Source organism: Alosa pseudoharengus, unplaced genomic scaffold (assembly GCF_046254945.1).
Source record: "Alosa pseudoharengus isolate Yale_2024_CS ecotype anadromous, Long Island Sound unplaced genomic scaffold, YU_APseudo_1.1 YU_APseudo_1.1_scf_19, whole genome shotgun sequence".
Lineage (NCBI taxonomy): Eukaryota > Metazoa > Chordata > Actinopteri > Clupeiformes > Clupeidae > Alosa > Alosa pseudoharengus.
In genome coordinates this window covers 3,264,716-3,284,045 of record NW_027468657.1, presented here as the reverse complement: position 1 = coordinate 3,284,045, position 19,330 = coordinate 3,264,716, and positions in this window count along the sequence as shown.

The following is a 19,330-nucleotide window of genomic DNA, read 5'->3' as shown; positions in this document are numbered from 1 at the left end:
TCTTTTTTTTTTTCTTTTTCTTTTTCGCATGCCCAAATTTCCGTCAATGAGTCCCGGGACACTGAAAGACCGGGGTACACGAAACTTGGTGGGCATGTAACCCCACATGGATAGCATGGAACCATCGTTTTTCGTTTTGATCTGTAGTCCCCCCGCTGGACTGCACCCCCCGAAAGGAGGGTAGGGCAGACACAGTTTTCTGTGAATATCTCGAGAACCGTAGGGTTTAGGAGGACCATTTTTTCTTTTTTGTATGTTGATCTCAAGGGGCCATGTCAACCCATTCCATAACCACTCATTTCATGTATAGCGCCACCTAGTTAAACACAAAAAAGTAAAAATGAGGTGTTGTAATTGAAGGTATCTGTGACCTAACATAGTCAAAACTGCACGAAATTGGAAGTGTAGGATCATTATGACACCCTCTGTATGCACGCCAAATTTTGTGGAATTCCGTTCATGGGGGGCCACACAATAAATTAATTTATGTTACTATACACCAACTGGCCTGTAGGTGGCCGGAGACAGTTTTCTGTGAATATCTCGAGAAACGTAGGGCCTAGGAGGTCCACCTTTTTTATGTATGTTGGTCTTAATGGGGCATGTCAACCCATCCCATTACCACTTATTTCATGTATAGCGCCACCTAGTTAAAAATTAAAAAGCAAAAAATTAGGTGTTTTCATCACAATATCTCTGGCTGACAAGGTCAAAACTGCACGAAATTAAAAGTGTAGGATCATTATGACACCCTCCGAATGCATGCCAAGTTTTGTGTACTTTCGTTCATGGGGGGCCTTACAATAAAATAATTTATGTGTACATTTAGTGACGTACACCAACAAGGATTCCCGGGATACTGAAAGACTGGGGTACACAAAACTTGGTGGGCATGTACCCCCACATGGATAGCATGGAACCGTCATTTTTCGTTTTGATCTGTAGCCCCCCCGCTGGACTGGACCCCCCGAAAGGAGGGTAGGGCAGACACAGTTCTCTGTGAATATCTTGAGAACTGTAGGGCCTAGGATGACCATTTTTTTCCGTATGTTTGCCTCCAGGGGTCATGTTAACCCATTTCATGTGCACACATGTGCACAAACAGATACACACACACACACACATACATTCACAGTAATCATACGTATGACACATACTCACACAGTAGACATATGTACGCTTGCATGCACAGGCACATACGCAGGCACACACACAAGCACGCACACACACACACACACACTCACACACACACACACCCACACACATAACATAAACATAACACAAACAATCAAGAATTTCTCAGAATTATGAACAGGCAAGATGGAGGTGGGGTTGTATAAAATTAATTTTACATGTGAAATCTATAAACTAATCATGTTTTGGTACTTGAGTGTGGATAATGCAATTTAGTGAGACAGTTAGAATCATATAGGCCTTTCAGCGTGATTTCTTTTTGTGGAAAAAATGTGCTGGACTGGGCGGCGGTCATATTTTGTTTTAACAATAGCTAACATCATAAGTTATGGCGAGTCTCCTGAAAATGCAATTTCAGATAGCCTATGTGCAATTAGAATTATGTCTAGAAACAATGAAACTACAGGTATTCATAAATACAGTGATATAGTTCAATTTTAAAATTAAATTTGTCTTATCAGTCGAAAATAGCATTTTAATGTTGTTAACCTGGTTTGGGCATTTTGTTTTATGAGAGAAAGTGGGAGTTGTAGGCATGAATGGTATGTTTTTGAAGAGAGAAAAAATAAAGAAAATGAATATATAATCTAGGCCTACTTTAAGTGATTGCTTTATTTTATAATGATTGCTATTGATATCACGATAATATCATTATATGTATTTTGTCATGATAATCGTATTCTGAAATGTTGATATGGTGACACCCTCTTTGCAACCACTCACTGACCCGGCTCCTTAGGTCAGATTTGACAATGTCTTTGGGTCCTAGTTGTACACCCAACTGACACCATGGTCACTTGGTCGCTTGGGCCATGGCACACAATCGTTGACCCGCATGTCAGCAGATCTCCTGTGGCCTGGTGTCATTAGGAATCCCTGGCACTCCTTCAGCTGCACCCTTAAACCAGTCAACTCACAAAACCACTGTTGGTTGTGGGCCATGTTATCCCATGAGTTGCTGATGACAAGGTCATCTGCAAATGCAAGTGCAAGCTCACAACATCAGCTACACTCTCTTAGCCGGGAATAGTCACGGATAGCGGATCTCTGCACCTTGAGTATAGCAGGTCATTGCAAGTGGACTGCAGCAAACCCAAACATTGTCTGACACTCACCCTGATGTGCTTATCCATTTCAGCCAGTAATGCATTTCCAAAATTGCAGTGGTCAAGCTGGTTGGTCAGCCTCGGGATGACATACCTTATCATCATCCACACTTTCTGAGATGGCACCGATGGGGACTCCTCCATTCTCCATAGCCACTCACTGATCTTTTGCTTTAAACTGGACTTGGCAATGCCCTTGATGGGTTCTAACTGAACACCCAAGTACCTTGCAGTACTTCCAACCGACACCATCATCACTTGGTCGCCTCCAATGGGCCATGGCCTACAGTCATTGACCCGCATCGCTCCAGATCTCCTATGGCCTGGTGTCATTAGGAATCCCTGGCATTTCTTAGGTTGCACCCTTAAACCAGTCAACTCACAAAGCAACTGGAGGATCTGCAAGTTGTGGGCCATGTTGTTTCAGGTTTATTATTATAAAGCCCTTTAAAAACAACAACAGTTGACCAAAGTGCTGTACAAACTCCCATGAGTCATTGACGATGACAAGGTCATCAGCGAACGCAAGTGAAGTCAGGCTCACGTCCGCGATTTCCACCCCATGTCCAGCCTTCTCCAGGGCACAGATCAGGGGGTCAATCATCACCTCTTTATGTAGTGCTTTATGAACCTCTTTATGTAGTGCTTCACAAACAGTGTGCCTATGAGAGGTATTTACGTTGTGTGTGTGTGTGTGTGAATGTGTGTTTTGCAGAGTTGAACAAGAACCGGAGGAAGCTCTTTGAACCGCCCAACATTCGCTCGTCCTTCCTAGAGGGAGGGGCCAGTGGCCGCCTGCCACGCCAGTTCCCCTGGGACCTTGCCAGCGTTAGCGCAGAGTGTTAATGGCTCTAATTAGCATATGAATGCAGCGAAACCGCGCCAGGCCTGGCTTGAATATCCTTACTCAGTATTGGATGAAACCACTACTTTCAAACAAGAAAAATCACTCGTGATTGGTTGGCAGATCTGTCACTATTTGTCACCCTGGCTCATAATAAATCTAAACCCCAATAATAAAATAATAATGTATTTATATGTTATTATGCTGTATATTCATGTCATTGTTATCCTATGCTACACTATTATTACCATCAAGGACATGAATGAATTTATAGAGGAAAGGAACATTTGCCAGGAACACGTTTATGCAAAGAAAGAGCTTCATTAAACAAACACACATGTGCAAAGCGAGGATCTGCCCACACAACATATGGGTAGCTCACGAGCAGCCCAAAAGCTACAACTCCGTGAACTGGCCGCCTCGGGGCTGTAACTGGCGGTTCTTTCTGAGGCAGGCCCGTTTTGCAGACACCTATGGTGCATGGCTCTGTACTTCGGAGTCACCTCTAACCGGGACTGCAGCATGGCACAGAGTTCAGAGAGCTCCGGGCTACGAAAGGACGGCGATCGTACAATCCATTCAGACATCCAGCCAACAACGCCGTCTTCATCAGACATCAGGTCTAAGGTGGCAGACTTCCAAAGTCACACTCTGTCTTGATTCCAGCAGCTGTAAAAAACAATTAATAAAGACAATCAGTACTGTGCGATGCACTGCGTATGGACACGACACATCTATCAATGCACCTGGAAAATAGTCACCGAACAAAAAGTCTTACCCTCTTTCTTCTCGATCGACTCAAAAAATAAAAAAAAATATACTTTAATAAAGCAACGTACACTGGTTCTGCTCACTTGTTCTTTTGCAAGGCTACTAGGCTACTCTTAGCTTTGGTTTTAGGCTAGGCTACTTTTAGCTTAGCCAGCAGTCATCGAACATATTCTTACCGCAAGCTTGGGATTGTGCACCCGTCTTTGCCAACCGGTCCTCTATGGACAGCAACCTGGAGTTTACTGAATTGCTTGAATGACTTGCAGACAGCTCTGAGCAAAGAGGAGGTCACGGCCCCATTAATCCCCCTTCTTCTAGAAGGAATGAGCACCGACTATCGCGGGCGCATTGTTTATGATTAACATCCACATACAGCCAAGTAACGTGAAGTAGTAGCCTAATCAAACTGTAGGCTAGCCTTTCTGTTCTGAATTTGCCGCCGCACACTGACTGTTATCCTATCAGCTGTTCTGGTGGAAGCGCGACAGGCGGGTCTTCCACTGCTCAGTAGAGGAAGTGTCTCCCCTGCTGGCGTGGGGGCGTAACGGTTGAAGTTAAGTTCTCTCTGCTGTGGCGTATAGACTGAGAATGTTTTGGACTGTGTAAATAGTCTACTACCGGGGAAATAGTCTACTACCGGGGAAATATATATATTACATTACATTTGGCTGATGCATTTTTAGCCAAAGCGACTTACATATATGTCAACTATATTACAAGGGATTACATTGTCCCCGGAGCAAGTTGGGGTTAAGTGCCTTGCTCAACGGTGGAAGCCGGGAATTGAACCGACAACTTTCAGACTACTGCACGCTAGCCCAGTTCCTTAACCGCTACACTACCACCACCCCATATGTATATAAAAAAGAAATATATATATGCAGTTCTGCAGATATTTTTGTTGAATGAAGATAAGACAATCATTTATATATTTGCCTCTGACATTCTCATTGTGTTGGTGTGAAGGGAAAATCCGAATCTAAACTTGAGTCTATCGACTGTTTTAAGTTAGGTTACATTATTGGAGCTTGCAGGAAAAAGACATGTCATACCCATCATTTCTGCCTGTTGAGCGTATTACTGGGAGTTGTGTGGTTAACACATCCACTGTTTAAGCAAGACCAAAGGCCACAGTCATGCCAGCATGCACAGTTCACTCCCCCTGCTACCCTGATTTGCATTTGTATAGCTCACAGCATTTTCATTTACATGTTAAAGCCTCCCCTAGAATTAGGAGGAGGGGGGTCATGGGCGGACGACAACCAAGCAAGGCCCACGTCAATTTCTGACAATTCATGGCAGTTTTCGGCGTTGCTTGAAAACTGTCGCGAACAGCCATAAAACTGAACTTCCACGACAATCTACAGTGCCGCATACTGACGGAAATCACACTTTTCATGCAGTGTAATAAATAAAGAATCTTCTGATTTCCACAATTGTTTGACATTACCACAAAGTAAAGAAGCATCTAAGATAACCCTCCACATTGTGCTAGGCCCAAATATTGGTTATTCATTCAAGGCATAAACAGCTTGGACTAGCTGATGACTGTGCCTTATTGAAACAGAACAATCACAGAAGTAACAGTCAGTGAGGACAAAATGAGAAGCTGGACATGTGATGTTTCTCTGACCGCCCAAAGTTATCCAGAAATTAGAGGCTTGGTGTGATGTTTTGTTCCTCTGACCAATCTGGAGAATATCATTACCAAAAAACATTCCTGCTGCCAAATTATGTCCAACCCATGTAGTGTTCTCCTTTCTCTGTTGCAACTCTTCACCAGGCTCTGTTATGTTTTGAAAACTAGCATTAAACTGGATTCGATCCCGCAAAAGTAACACACGCGTGACTCTCTCCAGCCTGATTCCCTACTCTTTGAGCCAACTAATATGTTACGCAATACAAGTAGCTATTGTAGGCTACCATCAATTAATAACGTAGGCAACACCCAGGTTGTCTGAAACAAGTGGTTGCACTTCATCTTGGGCTGCTACAGTTGTCAGTGCACTTCTTTCTATTTGCTTTACTTTTGTGAGTTGTGACCACCTAGGCTATGTTATAGACGTTCTATGAGGTACCAGTGTTTAGCTGTGTCACAAAACAATAAGCTTTGTCAGACTACTTTTAAAATGATATTCAGGGCTATATATATTTTAAACATTCGGGGCTGAAGACCCGACAAAGCCTTGCGTTAATTCTTCAGGTGGGAAGACATACGAGAGACGCTCTCATTGGTGGTTATATGGAGTAGGGGATTGACAGCAACATAGCCAATCACATTATGAGAGAAGCTGAATTTAACATTAACTGCGATGTTTGATTTTAAATTAATGTAAATTTAGCCGGGACTGTAAGCTGGCACACGTGGAGGCTCGAGCGACGGAGCACCCACGGTATCGGCGCCTATGACAAGCGTATCTTGCGGTTGCATCCATTACAAACAAACATGCAATGTGAACGTCTGGGGGGAGCACTAAATGCTCTACTGAATAAGCATGAAGTCAAGCCTTTAAATGAAAAACACTCTTTAATAATCAAAAAAATAAACGCTAATGAAGTAAACTTGTGACCATCAAAAATCATTTATCGCCTGTAACTCCGTGATAACAGGACGTAACAGGAAGGCATTTGGCTGAGCAACGGAGGTTAATATGCTCTATATTTTGTCATCATCGTTGCACTCTTCTGAAAACTAGAATGTTTAATTTGTCCTGCGTTTCTTCTATGGCTGCAAACGGGATGCACTCGCAGTTAATCAAATATTTTTTTATTAGGGCAGGGCAGGCATATTTCTGGCTATTCAATTATTTCTAAACCAGTCTGCTAAAGTCTGTAGTGAAGTCTGTGTAGGGTTTTCCAGGCTCCATTTCTTTTTACGAGACTCCCTGCTCACTTGAGACATCTGCCGGTTGTTTGGGTTGTTGCAGCGTCTCACTGGAAAAATACATATTAAAGTCGCGTGATCCCGCGCGCGGACCGCGAGGGAAGCTGGCCAAGTCGAAGCACTGCCCACTGTAGGCTACAACAACATCTATCTCGAGAGAAGGAACAGCCAATCCGCACCAACATGTCAGTGCAGGCCAGCCATCCCCCCTCATGATGGGATGTTGAGACAGCTTTGGTCGTCGGACGGCATGAACAAGAACTGATTTACTGACCACCCAACCACCAGCCACGCCCCAACCCCGGGAGGCCACAGAATCATCGGGGAGTTACCTTGGCTTGTCCGCTTGTCCTTCCGTTTCATCTCCCTGTAACCCCATAGGGGCTATACCGGGGAGTCTTGGCCAGAGTTAGGGCTGGTGGGACGTGGGACCTGGGAGAGTGTCCCCTCACACAGCCTTGTCGCCACCGCCCTGCACCGAGCTTTTCCGCACCCAAGTCTTTTTAGGAGTTTATAGTTGGCAGACAACCATCGACCCCTTGCTCTAATCACGAAGCCAAATGTGACTACGTTGCGCACATCCAGGTCAGTCCGCACTGCCTGGGCGGCCGAGATGTACTTATTCGCTTTGGCCCGACTGGCGACCGACAGCGAATCGTCCCTGACCTCATACCTCACTGTCACATCAACTACCAGGGCAGTACCTCCTTTGCAGAACACAAGGTCAGGTCTCATCGCCCGTCCGGAGGCTAAAAGACCTTTCCGAGTGTACCCGCCAGCCAAGGTCTGCCCCCAGCTTGGCGAGTCGGTCCCGCACCCAGTTGTGGTGGGCATGCCTCTGTCCCCGTACAGAGCAGCACGACCCAAGTATATGAGAACAGGACTCCAGTCTAGCATGACAGGCTTGGCAGGTGGCGTTGCTTTTTCCTAGCCCCCTCGCGAAGAACTCACGAGTTGGGTATACCTGGGCGCGAAGCTGGAGTGCACTCCCAAGCCACTTGCGTGGCTTACCCGCGGGCTGCAACCATGCATTCGCTTCCCTGGATCCCCTGAAGCCGGAAATGCCAGCGCCTTGAACCTCCTGCACCGTCCAGTCCCTGAACTCATCTTCCCGCCAGTCGCAGGGAACCCTCCATTGAACTTTCGTTACTGTTGGAGGGGTGGTGTTCGAAATGGATTCACCACTGGGAGAGTCGTCAATTGGGTCGGGATACTGTCTCAGAATGGGGGCTTCCATCCTGTGCCCACCTGCAGCTGACCATCGGTCTATGAAGCCCTCATAGCCGATCATATTCCATGCAACTTGCCTAGTGACAGTGTCCTCCGACTGCAACAGTCCAAGTATCCTTTTACACTGCGCAGTAGGGATTTTCACGGCCAGCTTCTGTAAACCTAGGCCACCATCTCTACACCTTGAGTATAGTAGCCCATTGCAGGTGGACTGCGGCAGATCCAACCACTGTTTGACGCTCACCCGGATCAAACGATCCATCTCAGCCAGGAGTACAGTCCCAAAATTGCAGTGGTCGAGTTGGTAGGTAAGTCTAGGAATAACGTATCGCATCAAAAGCCAGACCTTCTGAGACGGCTCAAGTGGAGCCTCCCCCACTCGCTGCAGCCACTCTGAAATCTTGGCTTTCATTCCGGGCTTTACAATGCCTTTACCGGGCCCTAGTTCCACTCCCAAGTACTTTGCAGTACTTCCAACCGACACCATGGTCACTTGGTCGCCACACACGGGCCATGGCCTACAATCATTAACCTGCATTGCTGCAGATCTCCTGTGGCCTGGAGTCATTAGGAACCCTTGGCATTTCTTAGGCTGTACCTTCAGACCAGTCAACTCACAAAACAACTGCAGGATCTGTAGGTTGTGGGCCATGTTGTCCCACGAGTCAGACAATGACTAGGTCATCAGCAAACGCAAGTGAAGTCAAGCTTACGCCAGCGATTTCCACCCCACGCCCGGCCATCTCCAGGGCACAGATCAGGGGGTCAATTGCCAGATTAAAGAGCAGAGGTGACAACGGATCGCCCTGGCGAACGCCCCGTGTCGTGGCGATGGGCTCAGAGAGTTTCCCCCGTAGCGAAATACGTCTGCTCGTATCTGCGTACGACTGACGCAGGGCCTCCACCAAATGCACGTCTAGCCCTCGGTGATGCAGCACCTCGAAGAGGTGTTCATGTGCAATGGTATCAAAAGCCTTCGCTATATCAATAAACACTACCGCTAGTGTCTTCCTCTCACGGTTGAAACTCTTAACCAGGCTCTGGAGAATGTGAAGGTTCTCTGAACACCCGGGAGCACTTATGAAGCCTCTCTGTCTTGTATTTATCAGACACGCCTCTTTAAGCCGTCCGTGTAGCAGCTTGGAGTAGAGGCGGAGCAATATGGAGCCAATCGTAATTGGTCTCCAGTTCCCCGGGTCTGATACTGCGTCAGGGTCGGAGGACTTGGGCAGTAGTACTGTTCTAGCGAGTTTGACGGCGTTGGGGACGTACCCAACAGTCAACCAGCCGTTGAACAGTAAGCAAAGTTTCTCACAGGTGGGATCCCATTCAAGGAGGTCGGACTTCGTTAGCCTATCGGGCCCTGGCGCAGATTTATTCCCGATGGCCAGGAGGTGATCCATCACCTCCTCCGGACCAAATAGCTCCTCAAAGCATTTATTCTCGGCTCCTCCAGCAGACTTGAACTGCCCAAGCCCTCGGAACGCACCCTCGACCTTAGTCCACCTCTCCTCAAACACAGGTTTGAGTTCATCAAGGGGGATAGGGCAAGAGGCATCGTCCTTTCCTTCCAGCAAAAGATCAGTGAGCTTAGAGGGATCCACCCGCGCAAGCCGTCTGACTTTGCGCACGTAGTCCCGCATCCTCGCACACTTGGATCTCTTTAGGAAGGGGCCTGGCGTTACACGCGTACCGCCAGAGTTTTCTCGCCTTGAATTTGTGTTTGTTGGAGCCATTTCCCTTATAACCTGTGCGGTGACTCCCTCTATCACCTGCTTTGCATTGGGCGCTTTTAAACTACCCAATTTAAGGGCTCTACTAAGAGGGCAATCTTGCCCCCCTGGTCTGTCCGCCAGTTCTCTCGCCTTCCACCTAAGGCGTCTTTCTATTCCCTGAACTGACGGGGCCCTGGTAGTAGGGACGCCCAGATCCTGAAGGACAGCTGGATCAGGCACCCTACTACTATTACTGTCACTGACAGTCCTCCGTCGCATGAGGGCGTTCCTCATCGCCGCTACATGCTGCTCCGTTTTCCTGGGGAGCATTCTCGCAAGTACCGGAGTGGCCGGAAGCCTCCCCGGTGTTCTCGCAAGAGCCGCCCGCAGTACTTGGAGCTCGTTCACTGACCAGGTTGGACTTGGTCTCTGGATCAACCTCGCGCTCTGTTGGATCCGCTGCCTAGCTGGAGTCGAGAAAAGATGGCCAGCGGCTGCCCTGTTGGATGGTGGAGACGAACCCATCAGGAGGTCACCGCTGACCTCTCTGCATTCTACCAGATGGGATTCGCACTCTCCAACAGTAACCCAACTGCCTTTGCACCTAAGGCAGTGGGCCACAAACCCCCTTCCGGGGTGTTTGCGTTTGGCATGCCACCTTGCCACTCTCAACGACCCCAGCCCCACAGAGCACAGATTGCAAATCTGGCTACGGAAAGGCAGTTTCACCACCACCGCCATGGGCTGCTGACCTAGCCCTCTGACTCGCATTGAGGCGACCGGTTTAGTAGGGGTGGCAGCAGCCAACCCCTTAGCACTCCCACGCGGGGTGCTGGTCGTCCCCTGCCCCAAGCCTGGGGGGGGCGACAAAGGTTGGGGTCCTGGCTCGACCGGTACCAGTGCAGACACTGGACCTAGGTACCTTTTTATCCTGGGCGCCGTACCAGCCAGTATGAAATCCGTGGGTAGCTTGTCCATGATGGGTTATGGCCTAGTACTCTACGGTTCGGCCGAGACCGCAGAGGGGCTGGTGCCATTCCGTGTCCGCCCTCTACACGGCTGGGCCTGTTTTACGGTGTGTCGGCACTCACACCAACGCAGGTGTTACCCCATGAGAGGCATTGCGTAAGCCTATGACTACCCACTCCTTGGCCCGAGGTTATCTAGAGTCACCAAAGCGGACCGGGGGCACGAGGCCCCCAGATGGGTTTTTGGATCTGATAAATGCACGCATCCGCAGCCCCCCGTGAAGGGGGCCAGTCAGCGCTCGTTTGCATGTATTAGCTCTGGAATTGCCACAGTTATCCAAGTACGGGTGGGAGCGATCAAAGGAACCATAACTGATTTAATGAGCCATTCGCAGTTTCACTGTACCGGCCGTGTGCACTTAGACCTGCATGGCTTAATCTTTGAGACAAGCATGTGTTACTGGCAGGATCAACCAGGTAGCTGCTGGTAGTGAGCCCGACCCCCGGAGCGTGGGGACCTCCAGGGCAGGCCTCCCCCGAGAGGGAAGCCCACCCACGCGGGTGCTGGCAGCGTGGACAGAGGACCACGTCGTGTGGACCAGGAGGACTCGGAGAGTGCGCTTCAAGGCTGCCGTGGGGCTTGGACGGAGCAGGGGGTGAGCCCTGCCCGCCTCTTCGCCCTGCACCTAGATTTTCCGCAACCAAGTCGTTTAAGGAGACTATAGTTGGCAGACAACCACTGTCCCCTGGCTCCAACCACGAAGCCGAATGTGACCGCGTTGCACACACCCAGGTCAGCCCGCACTGCCTGGGCGGCCGGGATATACTTATTCGCTTTGGCCCGACTGGCGACCGACAGCGAATCATCCCTGACCTCATATCTTATTGTCACATCAACTACTAGGGCAGTACCTCCTTTGCAGAACACAAGGTCAGGTCTCATCGCCCGTCCGGAGGCGAAAAGTCCTTTCCGAGTGTACCCGCCAGCCAAGGTCTGCCCCCAGCTTGGCGAGTCGGTCCCGCACCCAGTTGTGGCGGGCATGCCTCTGTCCCCGTACAGAGCAGCATATCCCAAGTATATGAGAACAGGGTTCCAGTCGTGCGTGACGGGCTCGGCAGGTGGCGTTGCTTTTCCCTAGCCCCCTCGTAAAGAACTCGCGAGTTGGGTATACCTGGGCGCGAAGCTGGAGTGCACTCCCAAACAACTTACGTGGCTTACCCGCAGGCTGCAACCATGCATTCGCTTCCCTGGATCCCCTGAAGCCGGAAATGCCAGCGCCTTGAACCTCCTGCACCGTCCAATTCCTGACCTCATCTTCCCGCCAGTCGCAGGGAGCCCTCCATTGGATCTTAGTTGCTGTTGGAGGGGTGGTGTTCAAACTAGATTCACCACTGGTAGAGTCATCAGTCGGGTCGGGATACTGTCTCAGAATGGGGGCTTCCATCCTGTGCCCACCTGCAGCTGACCATCGGTCTATGAAGCCCTCATAGCCGATCATATTCCATGCAACTTGCCTAGTGACAGTGTCCTCCGACTGCAACAGTCCAAGTATCCTTTTACACTGCGCAGTAGGGATTGTCACGGCCAGCTTCTGTAAACCTAGGCCACCATCTCTACACCTTGAGTATAGTAGCCCATTGCAGGTGGACTGCGGCAGATCCAACCACTGTTTGATGCTCACCCGGATCAAACGATCCATCTCAGCCAGGAGTACAGTCCCAAAATTGCAGTAGTCGAGCTGGTAGGTGATCCTAGGTAGGATATAGCGCATCAAAAGCCAGACTTTCTGAGACGGCTCAAGTGGGGCCGCCCCCACCCGCCGAAGCCACTCAGAGATCTTAGCTTTCATCTGAGGTTTCACAATGCTTTTGCCGGGCCCTAATTCAACTCCCAAGTACTTTGCAGTACTTCTAACCGACACCATGGTCAATTGGTTGCCTCCCACAGGCCATGGCTTACACTCATTAACCCGCATTGCGGATCTCCTGTGGCCTGGAGTCATCAGGAATCCTTGACATTTCTTGGGCTGCACCTTAAGACCAGTCAACTCACAGAACAATTGAAGGATCTGTAAATTGTGTGCCATGTTGGCCCACGAATCACTGACAATGACTAGGTCATCTGCAAACGCAAGTGAAAGCTTACGTTAGCGATTTCCACCCCACGTCCGACCGTCTCCAGGGCACAGATCAGGGGGTCAATTGGCAGATTGAAGAGCAGAGGTGACAACGGGTTGCCCTGGCGAACACCCCGTGTCGTGGCGATGGGCTCAGAGAGTTGCCCCCGTAGCAAAATACGGGTTGTCGTACCTGCGTAGGACTGTCACAGGGCCTCCACCATATGCACATCTAGGCCCCGGTGATGCAACACCTCAAAGAGATGTTCATGTGCTACGGTATCAAAGGCTTTTGCTACATCCCATGCCATCCCCCATGACCTCGCGACAGACTAGTAAGTGGGCATCTTACCCCTTAATAAGTATCCCAACCGCTCTTGCACCTAGAGCAGCGGTTCGGGGGTGTTTGTGTTTAGCATGCCACCGGGCTGCTCCCAGGGACCGCAGTTCCTCAGAGCACAGACTGCAAGTCTGACTCTGGAAGGGCAGGTTCACATTATTGCCTTAGGCGGCTGACCTCGCCATTTGGCACGCACAAAGGTGATCGGCTTAGTGGGCATGGAAGCCTCCACCACTCTTGCGCCCCCGTGCTGGGCGCATGCGCCAGGCACATAAAGTTTTGGGGTCCTGGTACAGTGTGGCAGCACTCACACCAACGCAGGTGGTGGCCACCCAGCAGCACTTGAACTGAGTGGTGGTCAGGGTTCTTGGCTGGTGTTGCATGAGGCTCTAAATTAACACCCGCTAAATGTGGGTTAAAATTGATTTTGGCGAGTGTTGCATGTGGCATTACATGCATGATACATAAGGCTCTGTTCTCTGTCATTTATCCCCCTGGCAGTACTTCCTACATTTCCCATGAACACTGTGCCGTAATGTTATTTACGGCACGTTTCATACGCCCATTGGCTGCGCGTAGTTTGCAGTGAAACCAGCGCAGCCAGGTAGTCTAGCAACTCTCCGTTGGCTTGCGAGCTAAAACAAAAAACTTTAATTAGGTCAATCACATTGTGTATAGAGTCTACAACAACTTTCTGTTCTTTTTTATGCAGCAGTGCGCTGGGAGGGCAGGTTGACCACCAAGGATGCTAGGCGGTGACAAGTTTGTCAGTAAAGCTGGCTCAGTGTTACCCACTGAAAACTGTGGTGGAGAGGAGTACATTGAGCAGATTGAATGCTATAATGGCCAACAACACAGGGATGTAAACACGGCGCTTTTCGGCACCTCCTGCTTTTTTCACGTCAGTTTGGGTGACTTGTGTGAATCGTTTAGATCCGAAGAGTTATTTTTTTTAGGGGGAGGGAGGGAGGTATGATCATCAGGGATGCTTTCCGGCAACTAGTTTTTTTTTCACGTCATCTACCAGAGTAGTTCTTAACCTATTCCTTAACCTCTCTCTTAACGTTATGGCACGATTCCCGACACGTTCGTATGCTAAGTATATCTTCTGTAAGTCACACTTTAGTAAGGTTGGTCGGATGCTAGTCACCGCCACTGTGCAGCAGTCTTTAGAAATCAGCGCAGCGCAGTACAAGTCAAACTATAGTACAGTATGTTGATGATGTTGTGGCTCAACGATGATTTTATGTTATGGACATTTTAAGACTAATAATAAAATATGTTCGCAATGGGTGCAGGCCTATTTATGAAGTTTATTAAGTAATTAGCCTAGGCTATTTCGTAATGTCATTAAAGCGTTCAAATTGGCAATCACTTTTGATAATTAAAAGCTGGCAAAGAATTTGCCTCTAAATGGCTAAGATCTATAAATGGGTAAGCATGGTGGTGTCCAGTAAGCGACCAACTAGGCCTATGGCAGCGAACCAACATGTCCTTGTATTGAATCAAAAATGGCGCCGGCCGTGGAGCCGTTTAGTTTATGTCGCTCCATAGCTCTTTTTTGTTGCTGTTGCACAAGTTATTCCGAAAGCTGGAAAACAGTGTCACCTTGTGCAAGTTCACCTCGTACAGCAAAACTTCAAGTTCCTCTGACGAGAAGCTTGGTGCCCTTTTTTTACGTTGCTTCCCCACCATACCGTATCTAACTCTCTCTCTGTTCATTGTAGATAGGTTGCTTTTTATTGAAAACATTAACCAATGGCAATCAATACCACATTAAACAGAAGTAACTGCAGCTGCTTGCCAATCAATTCTAATTGTAAGGTACCTTACCCATTAATATAAAAGTGTATTACATCATTTTTAGAAGTCGTTAAACCCATGTCAAGAAGCGGCACAAGTGGCACAATGGGATAAGGAGGGTGGATGATTAACCCGGTTAGTCTACCCGTCACAACATATTGTGTGAACATATTACTGACAATTTGATAATTTAGTTAATAGTTTATATTTTAGTGATAACTTAAACTATGTTAAAATAAATGTTACTGGAATAATTTGAGGAATGTTTCATTTGCATAGAACGTGTTGTCTTTCTTAATGCCGTCATGCACCTTCGCATGAAGTAGAAAATTGATTCCTGAGCAATCAATGCCAACTAATTCAACACCTTCACTTGGGACAGCGCCTTTGTAACGTTGAACGTAAGAGGCAGTGTGTTAAGAAGCTTCCTAATGGCGGCCTTACATTGTACGATTTTGGTCTGTTTTCACAGTCGGCGACTAAATTTCCAAAGTCGGACAGAAATCATGGGAGTTGTACTGGAATCGCGGTGTGCTCCCGTCAACTAGATCGTTAAGTGTAAGGTGCCAATCTTAGCGGTTTTAAGTCAGTCGGAGTCAGTCTTTTTCTAGTTTTGCCGTTACGATATTATCGTAAGTCTTTCTAGTCGTGGCTCATGCAAATAGTGACGTGAACTATAAAAACCAATGACCTTTCTCCAACACCAAACAGGAAGGGGCAAAGTAGGCGACAGCTGTGGCAAGGGACGTGATGAAACCCATGAATATGATAATTTCTTATTTTGTTTCTTATACATCATTAGTCGGATGCCACGCATGAAACAATGCTGCAGAAACACGAAAATATGACTTTGAGTTTAGTAGGCTATCATTTTAGTTCCTGTTCATATCTATTTCACGATGGGTAATAATTTAAAGGAATCTAGTTGCAGTCTTGTAAATAGTAACCCTGCAAGATCCCTAGTCATTGCAAAATCATAGTCTGTGACTTAAAACTCTATTACTTCTCTTTAGATGTGAGAGGGTCTGAGACTGTAGTCTTTCAAAAATCTTTTCCAAATCTTTGCAAATCTTTCCAGTCTGTCAGTGTAAGGAGGGCTTAAGGGACACTTCGGGGAACACACTTAGGAACATAAACAACTTTGGAAAGATATATCTTTTGAGTCTTCTTAGCACGCTAAGAGTGAGCGTTATCGGGGAACCGGCCCCAGAGCGTTTCTCATATGGGCCTGCTGGTTAATGTCCGCGGTGCTTGTGATAACCTCCACTCATCGATAATATTTGACCATGTAGCAAAGGAGCGGTAGATGTAGCCTGATAGCTACTGATCGTTCTGATAGCAGTTAAGAAAATATAGGCTACACTCACTGCGTTAGGAGGCAACTCTCTGTTCACGCTCTCTTACCTTTGTAGTATACCTAGCCTACTTCAGCTGGAAGTTTTAACACGCAAAGGTGGACTTGATTAGTGTGTAAGCTTTCGTTCAGCTGACGCTGACTGAAGATGATCTGACTGATCATCCAGAACCGTACAATAAAACAAATATTCCGCCTCTCAGTAACAAAGTTCCGTAACCAACAATTGTTTTTATGTAACCTAGGCCTAGTATATCATGTTATGTGGGAATTGCAAGAAAACGAGTGAAAACAATTCCTTACTTTAACCACGTAAACGTGTGTCCTTTATTTAAAACTGTAGGAAAACTGAATCAAAGACGGCGCCACGTCCATCAACAAAAACACTGAGTTACCAGACATTTATAGGGACAGCGATCACTCAAGACTACGACGATGTACTAGGGCCACACATGAAGAAAAAAATATTTTTGCCATGACAAGATTAAACTCGACATTTTGAGAATAAAGTTAAAATATCATGTCGACATTAAACTCAACATTTTGAGAATAAAGTTAGTTTGGAGAGAGAGCGACCGCTCGAGACTATTGAAAAGGAGGACGAATTAAACATTCCAGTTTTCTTCGAGTGCAACAACGATAAGACATAGGCCTACATCATGTGGACAAAACATAGAACATATTAACTTACGTTGCTCAGCCAAATACTTTCCTGTTAGGTTAGGAGTTACAGGCGATAAATACGATGGTCAAAAGTAAACGTCATTAGCGGTTTATTTATTTATTGTAGGCTTATTATTAAAGAGTGTTTTTCATCTTAAGGTTCAACTTCATGCTTATGAAGTGGTCAGAGATAAAGTCCTACTGTAAATGTAAAAATCTTTGAGTATAAACAAAAGTTGTACATTTACCCATCTTTTTTGCCACTGGATGGCAAGCAAATTATGCACCTTTCAGTAAATACTGGATGAACATATTTGAGCAGATTTACTTTCTTTTTTGTCATATTACCCACATAACAAATTAACAGGAAAACACCTAAGATGTATACCAACAATAGTAAACTATTACTAGCCTATAACCACAAGGCCTACAAGAAAGTATCCTGGTCAAATCAGTTCCTATATCGCGGGTGACTTTGTAGTTCTTCAGAGCCCTATTTCTATAACCCCTGTTGTCTGTACCAAGTCCATTACGGACACTATCATCACGATTACCACTGCAACCTCCAAGCTATGTTGGGCAGAGGGTCGAAATAAGCATGGTATCTTAGTGGACACCGTGGTATACGCGAAAAGAAGCACCTCCATTCACATCGTGACCATCACTGTCAATAGATCATAATCTCCAACAGTATATTCTCCTTCAGAATCAGAATAGGTGAATAACATAGCATACCCAAGACTTCATCACACGTGAACGTTTTTCATCAGTTGGTGTAGGCCTGCTATGTCTGCTTCAATTTGATGTTAAGCTAACGTGTGCTTCTAACTTAGCCACTAAAGGCTGATAGGCTACATTGTGCACATAAATCATGACAGGGGAAAGAAAAACATTTTAATATGATAAATAAATGGTTTGGTTTGTTTTGACAAGCAACATGTCAGGTCGAGTGCCGTGGCTGAGTTGAGAGGTGGGGCTATGTCGTCATAAAGTTGCCGGCTTCGCCCCTTAACTCGATGAATCGTTTCAGCCCTAAAGCAAAGCTTTTCACCAGATGGATCCAATTCAAGGGGAGGGGTCCTGTCGTGCCTCTTGACTCTACGTTCATAAGGCCACCACTCAGCCGGCTTGGTTCTCTTTAGGACTGGACTTGGTGTCACAGACGTCCTGCCAGGGTTTCCCAAGCTGCAAATTTATGACATTGTGGCTCATCTCTCGAATCACCTGGTTGGTGATAGTCACCTCCATTTGCATTGCCACATCACCAGCCTTCATCTTCACAACCCATGGCTGGTCAGTCACCTCCATATGCATCGCCACATCACCAGCTTCCACCCCCACAACCCATGTCTTTAGAGCACAACCAGTCTGCTCTCTTGGATATGTACGCAGAGTGTGAACAACCACCTAACCCAACTCCCAGTGCCAAGGAGTCCTTTCTCAATATGCTGCTCCATCACTCCGTCTCTGAAGCATCCATTACACCCATGAACATGGACAATGAGGATATTGGCTCAAGTTCGCCTGCAGACACAGTCAATATAGACAGGTACTTTGTTTAGATTTGATTAGGGATGTGCGATATGGGAAAAATTGTATATCCCGATACATTTTCTCAATTTCACGATATACGATACATATCTCGATATTTTGAAATCTCCTTTAAAGGTCCCCATGAAATCACACTTTTACCCTTTACTGTTTTCACTACAATCCCTGCAGATTATATACCATTCTTGGTTAACTTCACAGGTGGTATTCATCCAAAACATTTTGTATTTTCATAGTGATGAACCACAATTGAGTTGAAATAAGACAATTTTTTTATTCAAACAAAGCAGAAACAAAATTACAACAAATATGAAATAGAACTGAACAGAATTCAAAGTGCAATAAACTAAAGTGTAATAAAGTGCAAACGTTTTCATCGTTTTGAAAACGATGCCGCTAAGGTCATTTGACGGGCTGCTGGTGGAGAGGCTTTGGCAGGTGTACATGATGTTATTACAGGGTATCTGCACATTTTCCAAGAGCAAATTTAAAGACATTTAAGACCTTTTCAAGACATCTAAATAGAAAAATTAAGACTATACCACAGCAAAAAGATACATACGACAACTTAAAACTGTGTTATGCAATAGTTTTTTTTTCTACTAATTTTAACCCCCACCCAATTCTACCAATTTTGGAATGTCTACGGAAGTTACCAAATATATTTTGGCGAAAGAAAAATAATTGTCTGTGAATTACCTTCACAGCTATAAATGCCCAATTTTAGGGTCTGGGCAGCTTGCTTTTGAAGCTGGCTGTACATATTTCGTTGTGCTGGCTGAGGCTGACT